General features: G+C 38.3%; 1 protein-coding gene across 2 annotated transcripts in view; it reads left to right on the top strand.

Moving 5' to 3' along the window:
- Positions 1–6,756: 6,756 nt before the first annotated feature.
- Positions 6,757–17,830, top strand: part of PTN (pleiotrophin) — a 116,636-nt gene continuing 105,562 nt past the window's right edge. Inside the window, exon 1 of one of the 2 annotated variants that reach the window (XM_003929745.3) lies at positions 6,757–7,143. The gene's annotated coding sequence lies outside the window, so the exon portion shown is untranslated. Of the gene's footprint in view, positions 7,144–7,213; positions 7,367–17,830 lie in introns of those variants that run through there. The other variant, XM_010340363.2, reaches the window with a different exon arrangement.

Raw genomic sequence — 17,830 nt, forward strand, 5'->3', positions numbered from 1 at the left:
TATATTTCTATAAAGGCACTTATTGGGATTTGGCTTTAATGATATTTAATCTATAGAAAAATATAGAAAGAATATGTGTCATAACATTCTTAAATTTTCAAATTGCTGAACATGATGAATCTCTCTATTTATTTCAGTGTTTTATAACTTGTCCTTAAAATGTTCTGTGGGTTTTCAATGAATAAGTCTTGAAAATATTTTGCTAAAGTTATCCCTAAATATTTCATATTTTTAATAATTGTTCATTGTTAAAAATAGAAATAAAATTGATCTGTAGTAATAGCTTGTATCCAGCTAAAGTCACAAATTAGTTCTAGAAGCTTTTCTATGCATTTTTGATCAATGTCTATGTATATACTCAAGTTATCTAAAGTTAACTGTATACCTCCTTTTCATTTTTTTCTTTTTCTGAACTTATTTTATTGGCTAAGAGTCTTACATAATATAGAATAAAAGTGGTAAGTGTGGCTATTCTTGCCTTTTTCTTGGTTGTAGTTGAAAAGTGCTGACTTTCTATTAAGTATCCTTTAGCTAGAGGCTTTCTGTGGATATCTCTTATCAAACAGGAGTAGTCATTCATATTCTTAAGTTGATGAACTTTTAAATTATGAATGGATGCTGAATTTTGTCAGATGTTTCTCCTGTATATTAACATATTCCCTTTTCTCCTTGCTTAATCTGTAAATATGATGAATTTTGATTTTTACATGTAAAACCAAACTTGCATTCCTGAACTAAATACCCAATATAATGCATAGTATTATACTTTTTATACATTAATGGAATTGATATGATGGTATTTGTTAGAGTCTTTTGCATCTATGTTCATTTTATACTTTGCTCTGTATATTTTGTTTTCTTGTAATGTGTGATTACACTTCTTTTTTTTTTTTTTTTTTTTTTTTGAGGCGGAGTTTCGCTCTTGTTACCCAGGCTGGAGTGCAATGGCGCGATCTAGGCTCACCGCAACCTCCGCCTCCTGGGTTCAGGCAATTCTCCTGCCTCAGCTTCCTGAGTAGCTGGGATTACAGGCATGTGCTACCATGCCCAGCTAATTTTTTTTTTTTTTGTATTTTTAGTAGAGACGGGGTTTCACCATGTTGACCAGGACGGTCTCGATCTCTTGACCTTGTGATCCACCCACCTCAGCCTCCCAAAGTGCTGGGATTACAGGCTTGAGCCACCGCGCCCGGCCGATTACACTTCTTTGGCTATTTCAAGTCTAATTTTCTGTGTAAGTCTGAGTGAGGTCATTGTCCAAGACCTGCTCTTTCAGAACCTTGATTTTAGCAGTTCTTGACAAAAAAGACAAGATTGAGGGGCTTAAGTCAAGCTCTTCAGATTCATAAGACACTGATAAAGTCCAAATTTATAAATTTTGGGGGAGAAATGAAGCAAGCATTGTTATTTGCTTCCCAAATTCGGTTTGCCTCTTCCTTGTGCTGACATAGTCTGTTAGGCTATGTGACTAGAGATGTTGACCTATTCTGCACTAGAATTTGGATCTATTTTAAACTTTTTAAGCCAAATGTGCTTGAAGCTCCTTGCAACCATATTGAAGAGCATTGGGTTGCAAATTTGAAAATGCAGAGTCAAAAGATGGAAAGACTTCAGTTCTTGAAGACTTTGAAGCACTGACTTTATCAACTTGTGTTGTTTGTGAGATAAATTCTTGAAATTTCTAAGCCATTTTTATTTGCTTTATGTTTTTTAATAAAAAATCATAATTATTATAAAAATATATCTAACATAGAAGTAAATTTTATAATTTTGTCACAGTGACAAAAAACAAAGTAAAAGGTTTGTTTTTATTACCTTTCAAATATTTCAGAGAAAGGGAGAGAGATGTATTAATGGGGCTTCTAGCACACTGTGAAAGTTTGATGAATTATCCTTTTACATTCTAGGGATATTGAAGAACCTGGAGTGGTAATCAAGAATCTAAACATCCTGTCAAGTAGGCAATTCAAGAGACAAGCTGACAGATTTTTCATCCGGTTCCTTCACCTTTTTAAACTTCATGCTGATCACATTCTTGGCATTTGTCACTGCAAAATAAGCAGCCTCATTTTCAAAATACTCTTAGGTCATGTTATAATTTCTATGATTTCAAGTCACCTTGCATTAGTTGTATTTTGGCATGGTAACACTCATGCAAGGGGCATGTTCATTACGCCTGGAGAGGCTGAGAACTGGCATTAATAAGCCAAAGTTACTGCTGACAGGAGTTTGTGTGGTCAGAGAAAGTGTTAAAGGGAAAGTTTGGGGTTAATTATTTTGCATAATAAACAGGAACAAGGGAAAGACTTTTGGGGAGTAGGTTAGTGCAGTAGCCTCCTACTGAGTGCTCTGCTTCCACCTTCATCTTCCTGTGCTCTATTCAACACAGCAGAGAGGACTTTATAAACCAGAGTCAGATTTAGTCACTCTTCTTGGCTTTCCACCTGATTCAGAGAAAAAGGGAATTCCTTACAGTGGACAAAGGCCTTAGGTGATCTGGCTGCTTACTTCTTTAATGCCTCTACCTCCTCTCACTGTGTTCCTGCCATAGTGGCCTCCTTTTCTTCCCCAGAAAACTTGGCACGAGCTCAGAGCTCAGAGTCTTTGCCTCTGTTGATGCCTTTGCCTACAGGCTCTTCCCTCAAATATTTACTTGGCCAGCATCCTCAATTCTTTTAAGTCTTCTGTCAAATAGCATCCCAAGAAAACTTTTCTCCTCCAAATTGACACTTTATCTTCCATCATTGTCTTATTTTTTTGATTTTTATATTAAATTTTTAATTAAAATTAAAATTTGTAAACTTTTTTTTATATAGAGAACTGAGGTGATTACTAAAAGAAGCATAAAAATATATTACAATAGGATATGGTTTGGCTGGGCAAGGGAAGTGGAAATACAAGTTCAACAAGAAAAAAGAATAATATAAAACTTCCAATAATTTATTATTATTTTTTAAAAATTTATTTATTATATTTTAAATTTCGGGGCACATGTGCAGAATGTGCAGGTTTGTTACACAGGTATATGTGCCATGGTGGTTTGCTGCATCCATCACCCCGTGATCTACATTAGGTGTTTCTCCTAATGCTATCCTTCCCCAATGCCCCCATCCTCTGCTGTCCTTCCCCTTGCCCTGCCTCCCACCCCCCCCCACCTCCTGACAGGCCCTGGTGTGTGATGTTCCCTTCCCTGTGTCCATGTGTTCTCATTGTTCAACATTCACTTACGAGTGAGAACATGTGGTGTTTGGTTTTCTGTTCTTGTGTCAGTTTGCTGAGAATGATGGTTTCCAAATTCATCCATATCCCTGCAAAGGACATGAAGTCATCCTGTTTTATGACTGCATAGTATTCTATGGTGTATATGTGCCATATTTTCTTTACCAAGTCTAACATTGATGGCATTTGGGTTGGTTCCAAGTCTTTGCTATTGTGAACAGTGCCACAATAAACATATGTGTTCATGTGTCTTTATAATAGAATGATTTATAATCCTTTGGGTATATATCCAGTAATGGGATGGGTGGATCAAATTGTTATGTCTATTTCTAGATCCTTGAGGAATTACCACACTCTCTTCAACATGGTTGAACTCCCACCAACAGTATAAAGCATTCCTATTTTTTCACATCCTCTCCAGCATCTGTTATCTCCTGATTTTTTAATGATCACCATTGTAACTGGCATGAGATCATATTTCAATGTGGTTTTGCTTTGAATTTCTCTAATGACCAGTGATGATGAGCTTTTTTGTTTGTTGGCTGCATAAATGTCTTCTTTTGACAAGTGTCTGTTCATATCCTTTGCTCACTTTTTGATGGGGTTATTTGTTTTTTTCTTATACAGTTCTTTAAATGCTTTGTAGATTCTGGATATTAGCCCTTTGTCAGTTGGGTAGATTATAAAAATTTTACTCATTAAGAACAACAACATAGGCAGTCTGAGAGTGGGGATTGTCAACAGTTTTTCTTCATGGCTCTATTAACCTAAAGACTTAAGTGCTTAAAGAATATTAGCCTAATGAAGGAAATGACTCAGAATCTTGAATGGACAGACTCTTGACTATGCCCTAGGATGAAGTTCGGATTTGAGACTGAATATTTCAGTATGTATTAAAGAATGTACTCTACTTCAACTTTGAAGTAAATGCTGGATTGAACTAAGTTATGACTAATCTCAATCTCATAAATTTATATTTATTAACAAAATTGACTCTCTTTAATCTTTCTTTGCATTTTTAAAATGCAACGGTAAAAACTATTAGGTTTTCTTAACCCCAGCCCTGTTAACATTTTGGGCCAAATAATTCTTTGTGTGGAAGTGTCAGAGCCCTTGAACCAGAATGACTCCATCTTGAATAGGGGCTGGGTAAATAAGGCTGAGACCTACTGAGCTGCATTCCCAGGAGGTTAGGCATTCTAAGTCACAGGATGAGATGTGAGGTCATCACAAGATACAGGTCATAAAGAACTTGCTGATAAAACAGCTTGTTGTAAAGAAGCCAGCCAAAACCCACCAAAACAAAGATGGCCATGAGAGTGATCTCTGGTGGTCCTCACTGCTCATTATATGCTAATTATAACACATTAGCATGCCAAAAGTCACTCCCACCAGCACCGGTGATCATTTACAAATACCATGGCAATGTCAGGAAGTTACCATATATGGTCTAAAAAGGGGAGGAACCCTCAGTTCTGGGAGCTGCCTACCCCTTTTCAGGAAAATTCATGAATAATCGACACTTTGTTTGACATATAATCAGGAAATGACCATAAAAGTGGACAGCCAGGAGCCACTGGGGCTGTTTTGCTTATGGAGTAGCTAATCTTTATTCCTTTACTTCTCTAACAAACTTGCTTTCAGTTTGCTCTATAGACTTGCCCTGAATTCTTTCTTGCAACTAAGATCCAAGAACTCTCTCTTGGATTCTGGACCAGGACCCCTTTCTGGTAATAAAGGCTGTCCTATTCATTTTAAGATGTTAAACAGCACCCCTGGCCTCTACGTACTAGATGCCAGAGCAACCCCTTCCCCCAAGCTGTGACAAACAAAACTACCTCCAGACATTATTCACTTCTTCTGGAGGGCAAAATTGCTCCCAATGGATAACCACTGATGGATGCAATTTTAGTATATACCTATCTGAATAAAGAGTGATATTTTTGATATAATGTATGTAATTGAGTAGAAATCATGGGACTCTCATGCTTACTTTATCAGTCCTATAGAGAGCACCTCAATCAAGCCAACATTGTTCACCTAACTGGTAGCAGTATGTTACATTTGTATATGTTAAGAGAAAGCTGAAGAACAGAAAGAAAATGGATAACTTTTTGTTCAATGGCTTGAAAATTTTGCCCCTGTTAACAAAATGCTGAGACATCTTTTTCAGTAAAGGGGCTAGGGAAAATGCTAATAAAAATGATAATGTGCATTCCTCCACATTTTATACAGTTGAAATCTGATTAAAACAAACACTGCTTGCTTCATGGGGAAGTGGAATCACAAAAGGAAAATAGGTAACTTGAAGCCTGTGTGTAGGAGAAAGGAACACAGCTTTCTTATTTAGTTATTTCATTTGAGAATTGTTTGTGGTATGTGTATGAAGAGTTTGGGAAGGGGGATAAACTGTAGGTGTGTAATTGCATGTCTGATGCCATTTCTTTTGAATAGTTTGACTACTTGATTGAGTTTATAGAGCCACCTCTTTGGTTCCAGCTGACTGCTCCGTGGGACATTTCTACAGGTAGCAGTCAATATAAGAGGCCCAAATCCCTAAAAACTGCTTGCCACACAATGCTTCTAATTTGGGGGTTTGGGGATAGCTCTAAGTAAATAAGTTGCTTAATAAGATTTGTCAAATTGAAGTGAAGGGATATAACCTCAGAACTATGAAAAATGCAAGTCTATTTGACTATCAATTTTGGAGGACGCCATCAAATGATAAGCTGAGCAGTAAAAGTAAGTGAAGGGAACTAGCCAAGGAGCAGGAAAAGCTGGTAAGTAGCAGAAAATCTCTAAATTTACATTTTGAAAATGTTTGGGTAAATTCGTGTAATGCGTCTTTATCCTTTTATACAATACTTTTATCTCATCTATATCATAAATACTTATCTCTGCATTAACTTAGCATCTTTCCTCATCTGAATGAAATGAAAATTCCAGAGAGAAACAAAGCCCAGCCTCCAACTTTTACAAATCTCAGAGTTTGAGCTGCGTTGACGAATCTTCTAAATTCTTGGGTGTCGAAGGCGTGTTACTAAATAGGTCGCTAAAGGCACCAAGGAAACCAAAAAAGGAAAGAGCTCTCCCTGAAGGTAAGTAGCAATTCATTGGGAATTTTCAGACGTCTGCCACTCTTTGTGACAATTGAGAAAAAGTACTTTGTACATTTTGTGCTTTGCAGGTGAGATGTGACTGACAGCTGGGTAACTGCCTCTGTGTATAGGGAGGGCTTTGGTGGGTGGGAAAGAAGAGGCTGGTTTGAAGAGAGTGCTTTTTCCTCCTGAATATCATTAAAGAATTGTGTGGGGCCAAATCGGTAACCTAAAATGCCGTCAATTGTTCATTTAAAATATCCCATTTGGCAAAGTGGCTTTGCACCATCTGAAGACTAGATCATGAGTGGAGTTTGGAAAAGAAATCCTGTGTTTGGTCTCTGCTAAAAACAAAACAAAATACCATCTCCTGGCCTCTTGGTTCAAATCCGTTTTCTTGCTCCACGGGGAGAGACTGCCCCTGGAGTATTCTGCTTTTAATAAGCTTCCCAATCAGCTCTGGAGCGCAAAGCGCTCTCCCTCCCTCGCCCAGCCTGTGTCCTCCTGGCCCGCTCCTCTCATCCCTCCCATTCTCCATTTCTCTTCCGTTCCCTCCCTGCCGGGGCGTAATTGAGTCAAAGGCAGGATCAGGTTCCCCGCCTTCCAGTCCAAAAATCCCGCCAAGAGAGCCTCAGAGCAGAGGAAAATCCAAAGTGGAGAGAAGGGAAGAAAGAGACCAGTGAGTCATCTGTCCAGAAGGCGTGGAGAGCCGCAGCCAGCCAAGCACGAGCTGCAGCGAGCCGCCTATACCTGGACTCGGCTGTAGCAACCTCGCCCCTTGCAACAAAGGCAGACTGAGCGCCAGAGCGGACATTTGCAACTCAAAGTAAGTGAGAGGAACGTACCATTTCTCGATTTCTCCGGAGGGCTCTTCGAGTTTGCCTTCACCCTGTGACACTTTTCTGGGTGCCAGCCGATGATGGTGGTAGGAGTGAGAGAGGCTGCCTGGTGTCTTTGCTGATAGGACTGCTTTCAAAACTGACTTGCTTCAGGGACCAAGGGAGGCATATTTTGGAGGAGTCAGGTTAGGTTCGTCAGGGAGTGCTTAGGTAAGTGGAAGAAGTTTTTGTGATGTTAAGCGTGCATTTGGACCCTGTTCCAGCCGCCAGCTGGAGAGCAGGCCAGGGCGGGTGCATCTTTGCTTTTGGTAAAACCTGGAGCTTTAGTAGGTGTGTCTGTGGCTGGGTAGTTGGAGAGAAAGTAAGGCAGGCTGAACAAGCAGCTCTCGTTTTCCCATCCTCTCTCTGATTCTCTGATTGCCCCAGGGCCAGCCAGCCCATGACTCTTAGCTGGCATTTCTAGGTAAACTGGGGGGGCTTGTCCCTCCCAGTGCTAGCTGACGTGGGACATCTCTCACAGAACCACTGGCACCCTTCTTCCCACCTGACAGCCCAGGAATGGTTCCAGAAATGGTTAGGTCCAAAGCTTAGAAGATGCCCCTTGAGTCCCATATAAAGAACTGTCCTGTGCATAGACCCTTAAACTTTTAATTTGACCCACATGAATCTAGGGTATATTTGTTACTAATTGACTAGATATTTAGACTTTCTAGGTTGATGTGTCTAATAAGTTAAGAAATTTTTTGAAAGGATTGTATTCAACTCCTTTCTTAATAGACGGAACGTGAAACCTTCTCTCTCTTCTCTATACACACACACCCCTTTTTCCATGACATAACACGACACAACACACACATGCACATACAAGAACACATGCATGCAGTTTAGATACACTCTATTGTTAACTCACCCTTGTGTCTGTTAAGAGCTGCTTTGTAAGTTTGGGGATACATACAGAAAATAAGAGGGGTGGGGGGGTCCTAAGAAGAGAGAATATTAAAGTTCCCATCCTTGAGCATTTTAAGAGTTATCAAGCATTTTGCTTTAGCAGCTTGAGAAAGGGGTGGGGTATGTGTGTGCGTGCGTGTGTGTGTGCGTGTGTGTGTGTGTGTGTGTGCTTGTGTGTGCGCGTGCGTACGCACATTGGAGTGAGAGATCTGGGAGAAGACTTGGGAAATTACCAAAAAGAGATTTTGAACTAATCACATAATGAAGCAATTTTATGATCCAAGGCAAATGTCGAATTGATGAAACAGCAGAGCCCATTTTAGCCCCTTAATTATCTAGGAATGCATTGATATGTAGAAATATTAAAAGGTAATGAGAATGAAACAAAAGAGAAGTCTCCCAACACAGAAAATAAAGCTTGTATTTTCCATCTTCATTATGTTTCTTTTTAAGTAAATTATGCACTTTAAAGGCCAAATCATTAAAAAATATGTAGTCCAGTTAAATTCAGAGGAAATTAGAATGAATATTATCTTTTTTTTTTTCTCTGTTTGGGACATGAGTTATTTCAGACTGGCAATATTTATACTTTTTCCTTTAAATTAGATGAGATTTTTTAAAATTATATTTTTTCAAAATACTCTAATTCCATCCTTTTGTGCTTTAAGAAACTTGGGCCTTAAATTCTCTAATTGTACTCTAAATACATAGAAGGTGATCTTTTTTTCTGCCACTGCTCACTGATTCCCTTTGGGACATCTTTTTCTTCATTTATTGAAAAGCCACCATAAGGAACTCCCATCTGAAGCCACATACAATGGCATTATTAGTTGCTGTGTTCCAGCTGTTTGCTTCTGGATGCAAATGTATAATGTTCTCAAAGGTAGAGCCTGAGATAAACAAAAGTACTATTTAATACGTGACTTTTTAATTATCTGACTTTAAATGAGATATTATAGAGAATTAGAGTAATAAAGTATGCCTAACTATATTTAGCGTCTAATGTATTATATATAATTCTGTTTTTTTTAGACCTCTTTTCATGAGATCCTGAGATTTGGAATCATAAACTTCCTAATTTATTGACATTTTCCATGTGCCTTTTTTGGGCTTCACATATATCAACATGTAGCAAGACCTACATTTCTTTTTAATGAGCATTTTCATTTTTTTGAAACATTTCAGTAAAGCTAATGTCCCTTTTATAAATTTTAAACCTGAAACAACTGAAAACAATAGAGAGAAATAAGATTTCCATATAGTTGAATCATTTTTATTCAATAAAATTAATCTTAGATGTTAAATATTTTAACTTTAAATCTTTTATTTTTCCTTTGAAGATATCCTTGCTTTCTCACCTACATGACATTCTCACATGAATTCTGATCTTATTCCTATTTGTGACATGGTGTTTTCAATTACTATTCAAAAATTTCCCAGGAAACTGAGTTTAGCTGGCTTGTTCATAATGATGTGATAAATTAACAATAAATTGAGGGCCAGAGTCAGAATTCAGAATACGAATTCCCTTTCTCTAAACAATTATGCTTTTTAATATGGTGGTATAATGATATGGGGAGCTGTTCTTTACTTATCTCCTGAAGGAGGCATCCAAACTGAACCACCCAGTGTGATGAGAGTTCAGATGTGCTCCACACCTGAGTGCATCTCAGCCCGGTTTGAGATCAACTTTTCTCAGGAGCATGAGACTGTGTGGGAATTCTGCAGTGGTCTTTGTTCCATGGCTTTGCTAGTGATGTTGAGTTTGGGCTTCTCCATAAGAGCGAGGAATGTTTTCTCCTCTGGCTTCTGTTCTAAATGAATAATCGAAGAGTTTTGTCTCCTTCTGACACAAGGTCATGTTGTTGCTGTGGGAGGGGAGGTAAAATGATACTCAGGTATGAACCTTCTTTTTATGAGCTGGGCTTGCTTTTTTCCATCCAGAGTCAATTGGCTTAAGTGGAATTTGGAGCATGACCTTAAGGAAAGTTGTCTTTGTTTCTGTTGTTTATGGACAATTGAAGTTTCCACTCGCTGGGCTATTTTTCCATCCATTTCAAGCCAGCCTAGTATTTGGCATAGTTTTCATGGTGTCATTACAACATTTCTAGATTGTAAAATATAACAAGCCTCATTTTGTTTCTATTTTGGCATTTAGTAAATAAGAAATTAAAACAGTAGCTTAGAAGGGTAGCTATGATGAAACATTATCAGAGGGTATTATAAATATGGTAATATTTTGGATTTAATTACATAGATCACGTTCAGCACAAATCCCTAATTTCTTCAGGGTGAGAAGGGAATACAGTGGCTCCTTCATGTTTGAGACACTTTTAGAAATAAAATTTAATTCATTTTTTTGGGCTTTATTTATTGAGCCTCTTTTTCATAGTGAGTTTAGATAAAGTGATACCTCAAATAGAAAAGACAATCATATCCAGTTTTCTAAAAATAGAATCTTAGATTTTTTTCACACAGAGTATAACAAAAAGATCAATTGATGTGTATTAATCTTGAAATAAGTGAGTCATAGTAACTGATAATCGGGCCCTTAATTCTAAGAATTGTTCTTAGCAAAAGCCAAAACATCATTTTAAAACACAAATAGCATTCTGTGTCTCTAACCCTTTGCTCCCTTTTCTTCCTGCTTTTAGATTTACCTGTTTCTCCCTCTTTTATCTCATTTATCTATTAATTTGGTAGCTACTATTTCCACCCAATAGGTCCCAGAACGTCTTAGCCAATTCCCTCTTCTTATGACAGGATACATTTCTCTATGTACAGATGTACTAGGGATGTCTTCCCATATCTTGGCATTCTTGAAAACTTGGACCTTCAATAGCTGATATTTTGACATTCTTTTGGACCTGATCTGCTCCCAATCTGTTTTCAGTAACAATGCCCTCCTACTGATTCAATGGTATTTTCCTTTTTTTTTTTTTTTTTTTTTTTTTTTTTTTAATTCAAGACCTTGGCTAAGGGTCAGCCAACACTTTCATCACTGCAATGTGTTGACCTCATTCTCTTCTCAGCTTCCCAACATCAGTGTAAGGGTGCAGCTGGAGTTATGTGTCTCTGTCACATCCTCCTGGGGTCCTACTCCAACAATACAATTTTTCTTGCTCCTATGGCCAGCTAGTTTAACAATATTTATTATATGTATGTTGGATGCCTAATACTACATTGTGCTAGACAATGTAGTATGTTTAAGAAATAGAACATGGTGTTTGTCTCTATGTTCTCACAAAATATCTTATACTTTATGTTTGATAAGTGATGTGAACTTAGGCAATTCTTTATTAGAAATGTCTTTAAAGGAGATCTCAATTAAAATCCATTGTACCCTCACTCATTTCTGGACAAGATGCTTTAAAAGTCACAGGTTACTAATCCCAACCTTTTATGATCATCTTGTACTGTAACATCCTTGATATAGTATCATCTTAATATTTTCCTAATTTCTTTGGACACTCCCTTTTTTCACTTTTCGTTTTGCTTTTTTCCCCTCATCTTCCAATTGTGTACATTTATTTCCAAATATTTCAGTCCCCCACCTCCAACCCTCTCTTTCTCTCTCCTCTCCAAATGCTTCAGGATTGTCACAACACTCTTCTTTCAGCTTTAACTCCGACTTTCACTAGGAAAATTCTCGAACCTCTTCATTCTCTCTAATGAGTTCTAGACTCAAATTTTTAATTTTTTCTTTCAGTGAATACCAAAGGCAATTGTTTGGGCACAATTCTATTTGGAGGAGGAGATTGAAGTAAAGGACTTCTTATTATTTTATTTTTATCCCTACCAGACTTTTATGGATAGTGACTGCCCTACTTTATGGTAGGTAGTGTGATGAGGGGCACGGGACAAATAAATATATCTTCAAACAGCTAATGATCTACTCAATGTTTACATAAGAACATTAGAACACTAATTATGACAACACAAGTTAGAGTAAGGTATGTACAATTTTTTGCCCTAAGCGGTTCCAACAACAAAGGATCACATTTTTATGAGAAAAAGAAAAATTGAGCTCACAAAAGGCTAAATGGTACTCAATATCCATTTCAAAAGCATGATGTCTGTTTGTTCCTTTAATGCTGCTTATTCTGGAAGAGAAATTGAACTCCCAATTCCTTCATGTTTTCATTTTACATTTGCTACGTAACATGGCAGAAACAAATTATTGGAAGTGCTTTTCTTACGAAATCAGACTGAGTTTATTTAGAATCAGTATAATTTTTAAGACATGGCACTCACTGTGGATGTCCTTTTCAGGAAAATTTATACCAAAAGAGAAGAGAGTCCTTTAATGAAAACATATACATAAAAGGAAAGAAGGCAAATCCTTATACTTTAGCTGTGAATTTGGGTGAAATCCTGAGTCAGAAATTGAAGGCACCAAAGGTTTTCCAAGCAAATGCCCCCTCTGGTGGAGCTGTACTTCTCCCCTTCTCTTTTCTTCAGTCTTCCCATCACCCCTTTTAGTGAGTTCAGCAACTCCTTTCTCACCAGTTGACACCAGCCCCACCCCACCCAACTCGTGCTCCCTATTAAAGCAGAAACTCTCTCATTCTTTCAAGAACCCTAGCATATTTAGCATAGAACCATTGAAGATGGCAAATGACTGAGAAAATAAATAGATAGCTCTAAATACCGTTCATTCTCTTTGCCCATGTTGATCCACTCACCTTGACCATCTGTGTTCTATGCCTGATCTTCCTTGCCTTACCAAACAACTTGGCGCCAATTTGCTGTTTAAGCCGAGGCATTTCCATTCTCAACTTCGAACCTCCAGAAACCTCTCCCATTCCCTTTCCCTTATTCCCTTCATTCCACATGTCACATTGGCCTGCCAGTTCTCCGGAGTGTCTTCCTAATCATATTTCACCTTGATAATTTTAAACTTTTCATAGTTTCTGACCCAAGACTACCTCCAGAATGGAGAAACACTTACCTCTTCTTTAACAAACCATATTATTAAAAGTGACAAAACTAGTCATTTGAAGCATTATTTTCATTATAACTTCTATGTAGGTCTTTTTTCTGGAATATTTCACATTTATGTTTTCATTATATTTCCACAACTCTACTCAGGTATATTGAGTGGGATTTTAAAAAATGACACAGAATTGTAGGTATAGACAAGTTAAGGGGGCCACATTCAATGACATACAGATAGGAAAACAAAAGTCTTAAAATTCTTAGCTTGAGTTTATTCCTCTGTAATATGATGCCATCTCTTTCTTTGGCTAATAAATTACCCATTTGTCTCTCATGTCAAACCCCAAATCCAATGTATGTACAGTTAGAAGTCAAATAACCTACAGCAGCAGTTCCCTGTCTTCAATGTTTATCAGATTAACTAGAGTCACGTGCCAGATGCCTGGAGCCCATCTTCAGCAGTTCTGATTTAAGAGGTGGAATCGAGGAGCCTGGACTTAGGACAGGGCATGTGGATGTAGATGATACATTAAAAATAGTAGCCCTAATGGCTCAATATTTGAGCTCCAAGATCCAAGATGTTGAAGTATAAACCACCACTTCTTAGTAGCTCTGTGACCATGAGCAAATATTGTGGTCTTCCTTACTTCAACGTTCTTATCTCTAACTTGGGAGCACAGGCTTGTATTTCAGGATTGACGTATGAGTATAAATTGAGAAAATCAGCATTAAGTACTGAACATGGAGTCTGATTGCTGGGAGTGTTTGAGGAGGACTGTGAAAACAATGATCATGGTGAAGCAGCACCAGATGCAAGTCCCCACTTCTTCCCCCTCCTGAATTGCTTTTCTTTCTCATGCCCACTCGGCATCTGCAACAAACATTCAAGCAGAAACCTGGCTGGAAGAAACCTGCTTCTTGAAAGGCCTCACCCTTCCACATGCTCAGACCATTCTCTTCCTTCTCTCTAAATGCAGATTGAAAATCCCTTTCTTCTGGAAGGAAACATACTGAGCATATGATCATGATCAAGGCCTGGAGGTTTGGCATGCAAAGTGTCCAGTTTAGACTCTTTGATCTGATCCTTTCCTATAAAGTCTAGGAGAGCATTTTGGAAACAGGAGACTTCCAATGCAAGAGACAGGCACCTTATTGCTGACCTTAGTGATGCTCATAACCACACCGTCTCTCACCCCTGTTGAAGGAGGCTTCAGTCCAGGGAAAGAGTTAAGGTTTGGGTTCAGGAACCAGCATTTCACCACAGTCTAGCTGTTGTTTGCTATGGGCTGCTGCATGTGCCACTGAATTTCCTGGAATCTCAGGTTTTTGAGCTCTAAGTGGGAAATGATGATGATGTTACCTGTTTTGCCAACCCCACAGGTTGGTGGTAAGGGTCAATGGTCCTGACGGAACATCTGTCACCTCTAAACTGTTGCACTAAACATGAACTTAATAAAAGTCAGTGGGGCAAGTTCTGCCTTTCTGGTTCCCCAATCCTGCTATTGTCATTGTCATTTTCTCAGGACACCCAGAACTTGCCTAAGATGCCTGAAGGTAAGTTTGACAGACAAAGTGAGGAGGAGGTAAGATGTGTGACAGGAATGAAGAAAAAGCAATGAGTCATATTTAAAATAAAAGTGAGAAGACATCTTAAATGAGGCTAAACTGAAACAGGCATGCTTTCTTTTACTTCAGATTGTGTTATATTTCCTTCTGAAGTGTCTTAAAAGCTACATGTCACATTTTTAAAATCGGTTATTCTCTCTAAATATAGGCCTTAGTAATTGGCTAGCAGCAGTTCATTTACATGATGGCTGGATAGCTGTGCTTCTCAAACTTTCATGAGCATACCAGTCACTTAGGGTTCTTGACAAAATTCAGTAGGTCTCCAATGAACTCTCAGAGTATGCTTTTCCACCCAGCTCCCAGGTGACAGCAGTGCTGCTGGCTTGGGGACCTCTTTTTGAGTAGCAAGCCGCAATAGTTTAATTCAACAAACTTGAGGGAACAGGAGACAAATCAGAACTCTCTAGTCATCATGGCCATAGCTTAAAAATGATAAGGATCATTGTCAGTAGTGCTTCTTGCTCTATGTGAAAACTTCTAAAACTTACATCTTTGTGACCAAATAATATTTACAATGTATGATTATTTATGAAAGAAAATTGCAGACACCACCTGATTTGCTATTGACTTCACTGAAGTTCCTGTAAACGTAAAAAGTCCCTGGCCAGATGTTGTACTTGGGTTTCCTTACCAGAGCTTCTGCTGGGGTCTTTCTCTGGAGAAGGTGTAAGTGATCCAAAAGTGGCCTTCTTCATTTGCCTTTAAAGCTAATGAGGCTGGCTGGGTGTGGTGGCTCACTCCTGTAAGCCACAGTCTTTAGGAGGACTTTAGGAGGCTGAGGCGGGCAGATCACGAGGTCAAGTGATAGAGACCATCCTGGCCAACATGGTGAAACCTGTCTCTACTAAATGTCCAAAAATTAGCTGGGTATGGTTGTGTGCGCCTGTAGTCTCAGCTACTCAGGATGCTGAGACAGGAGAATTGCTTGAACCTGGGAGGCAGATGTTGCAGTGAGCCAAGATAGTGCCATTGCACTTCAGCCTGGTGAAAGAGTGAGACTCTGTCTCAAAAAAATAAAAAACAAGATAATGAAAGTGTTTGAAAACTTCATTCTTAATATGAAAAAGATATACTGTAATATGTTTATTTAGTGTTAGAGTCTTCCCTTCTTTAGAATTCTAACATCTGTAACTACGTTAGACAGACTGTTTCCTTCCATACCGTAATGGAACTAGAGCAGGAATCATCCATCTTTGTGACTTCCTCAAAGACATTGGGCTGCCCAGAGAAAGAGCTGGGGCTTTTTGCTTCAGAGTCCAGATTAAATCAATAAGGAACATATTGTGGTAAGAGTCTTGGGTAACAGAGGAAAAATAGAAGCTATCTTAGTCTGTTTTGTGTTGCTATAAAGGAATATCTAAGGCTGGATAATTTATAAAGAAAAAGGGTTTATTTGGCTCATTATTCTGGTGGCTGAAAGTTTCCAGACTGGGCATCTAGTGGAGGCCTCTGACTGCATGTACTCATGGTAGAAGGTGAAGGGGCACAGGTGGAACATAGGAGGAGAGGAAGCAAAAAACACAGGAAGGTACCAGGCCCGTTTTAACAATCAGCTCCCGGGCAACTAAGAGTAGGAACTCACTCACCCACCCTTCCAAACCCCAAGAGGGAGGGCATGAATCTACTCATGAGGGATCCACTCCCATGACCCAAACGCTTCCCATTTGGCACCACCTCCAACACTGGGAAATCAAATTTCAACATAAGATTCACTGGGGACGAACATCCAAACTTAGAGCAGAAACTATACAAAACTTTAGAATGGTGTTTTCATGGCGGCTTTCCTATTTGATGTGCATAGGCTTTTTCAAGACCTAGCCATAGGATCATTGTACACAGTAGTGGAATCGTCTCTGAGATTTTAACATATGGTGGCCTTCATTCATGAGCTTACGAACATCAGATTGTTGGCTTAAAAAACATAACTTGTGGCCGGGCACGGTGGCTCACACCTGTAAACCCAGCACTTTGGGAGGCCAAGGCGGGTGGATCACAAGGTCAAGAGATCGAGACCATCCTGATCAACATGGTGAACCCCTGCTTCTACTAAAAATACAAAAAAAAAATTAGCTGGGCATGGTGGCGCATGCCTGTAATCCCAGCTACTTAGGAGGCTGAGGCAGGAGAATTGCCTGAACCCAGGAGGTGGAGGTTGCGGTGAGCCCAGACGGCGCCATTGCACTCCAGGGGTAACAAGAATGAAACTCCGTCTCAAAAAACAAAACAAAACAAAACAAAACAAAAACATAACTTGCATCTTGAAAGAACCTGATTTCAAGGGTCAAGTTAGTGCCTCAAAAAATATTTATTACAAAAAAATTGCCCTCTGTGTGCAATGTATTTCTTTAGATATGTTTCAAGGGATTCAAATGAGCAAAAACTGAAGCTACTAGAGGAGAGAAAACAGGTAGTTTATTAGATTATTTTTAACAGGTATCTGTGCTGAAATCTTGAAACAATAAAATAAAGCCTTTCTTCCTATTGTCTTTTTTATTTATAATATATTTTTTATTTAACAATGTCTCTGGGAATACGCAGAATCTCAAATACAGCAAAATGCAGGTCAAATATATGAAAAGTTTGGTTAGTTTTAACCATGTGAAAAATAATGAAAGATTTTTCTTCTCATTACGACATTTCTTATTAGGAAAACACAAATGTACCTGATGAAATAGATTGTTTTTTCCCATTCTAGAAAAATATATGTTCGTGGTACAAGATATTCAAATTTTATGGAAAAAACTTATAATTATTAAAACAGGAACCACTATTAGCACTTTGATATACTTTTACAGTTTTTCTGATGTAACTTTTAAAAATAGTTAGATGCATAATGGGGTGTCCTGCTTTCTATCAGTGTTATTGATGCATGCAATATTTTTTAACAGCTATGCACGTGTTAACATGTGTGCTTGATTCTACCAAATGAGCCAATTAAGATGGAAATTCAATTTATTTAGCTTGATATGGGTAAATTAGAATAATAAAAAATGCTAAGTAAATTAATGTTATGAAGGTTCATAAAAGAGCCAGCGCTAGAAAAATGCAAACAAATAAACATCTTATAAAGCAAGCAAACACATAAAAGTCTTTGTCCTTGCAGAGGATGTGGGTTTATATGGGAGCAAATCATCCTGGGGAACTTAGTGTGTGCCAATTAAA

The sequence above is a fragment of the Saimiri boliviensis genome, chromosome 10 (assembly GCF_048565385.1).
Source record: "Saimiri boliviensis isolate mSaiBol1 chromosome 10, mSaiBol1.pri, whole genome shotgun sequence".
NCBI classification, from domain to species: Eukaryota; Metazoa; Chordata; class Mammalia; order Primates; family Cebidae; genus Saimiri; species Saimiri boliviensis.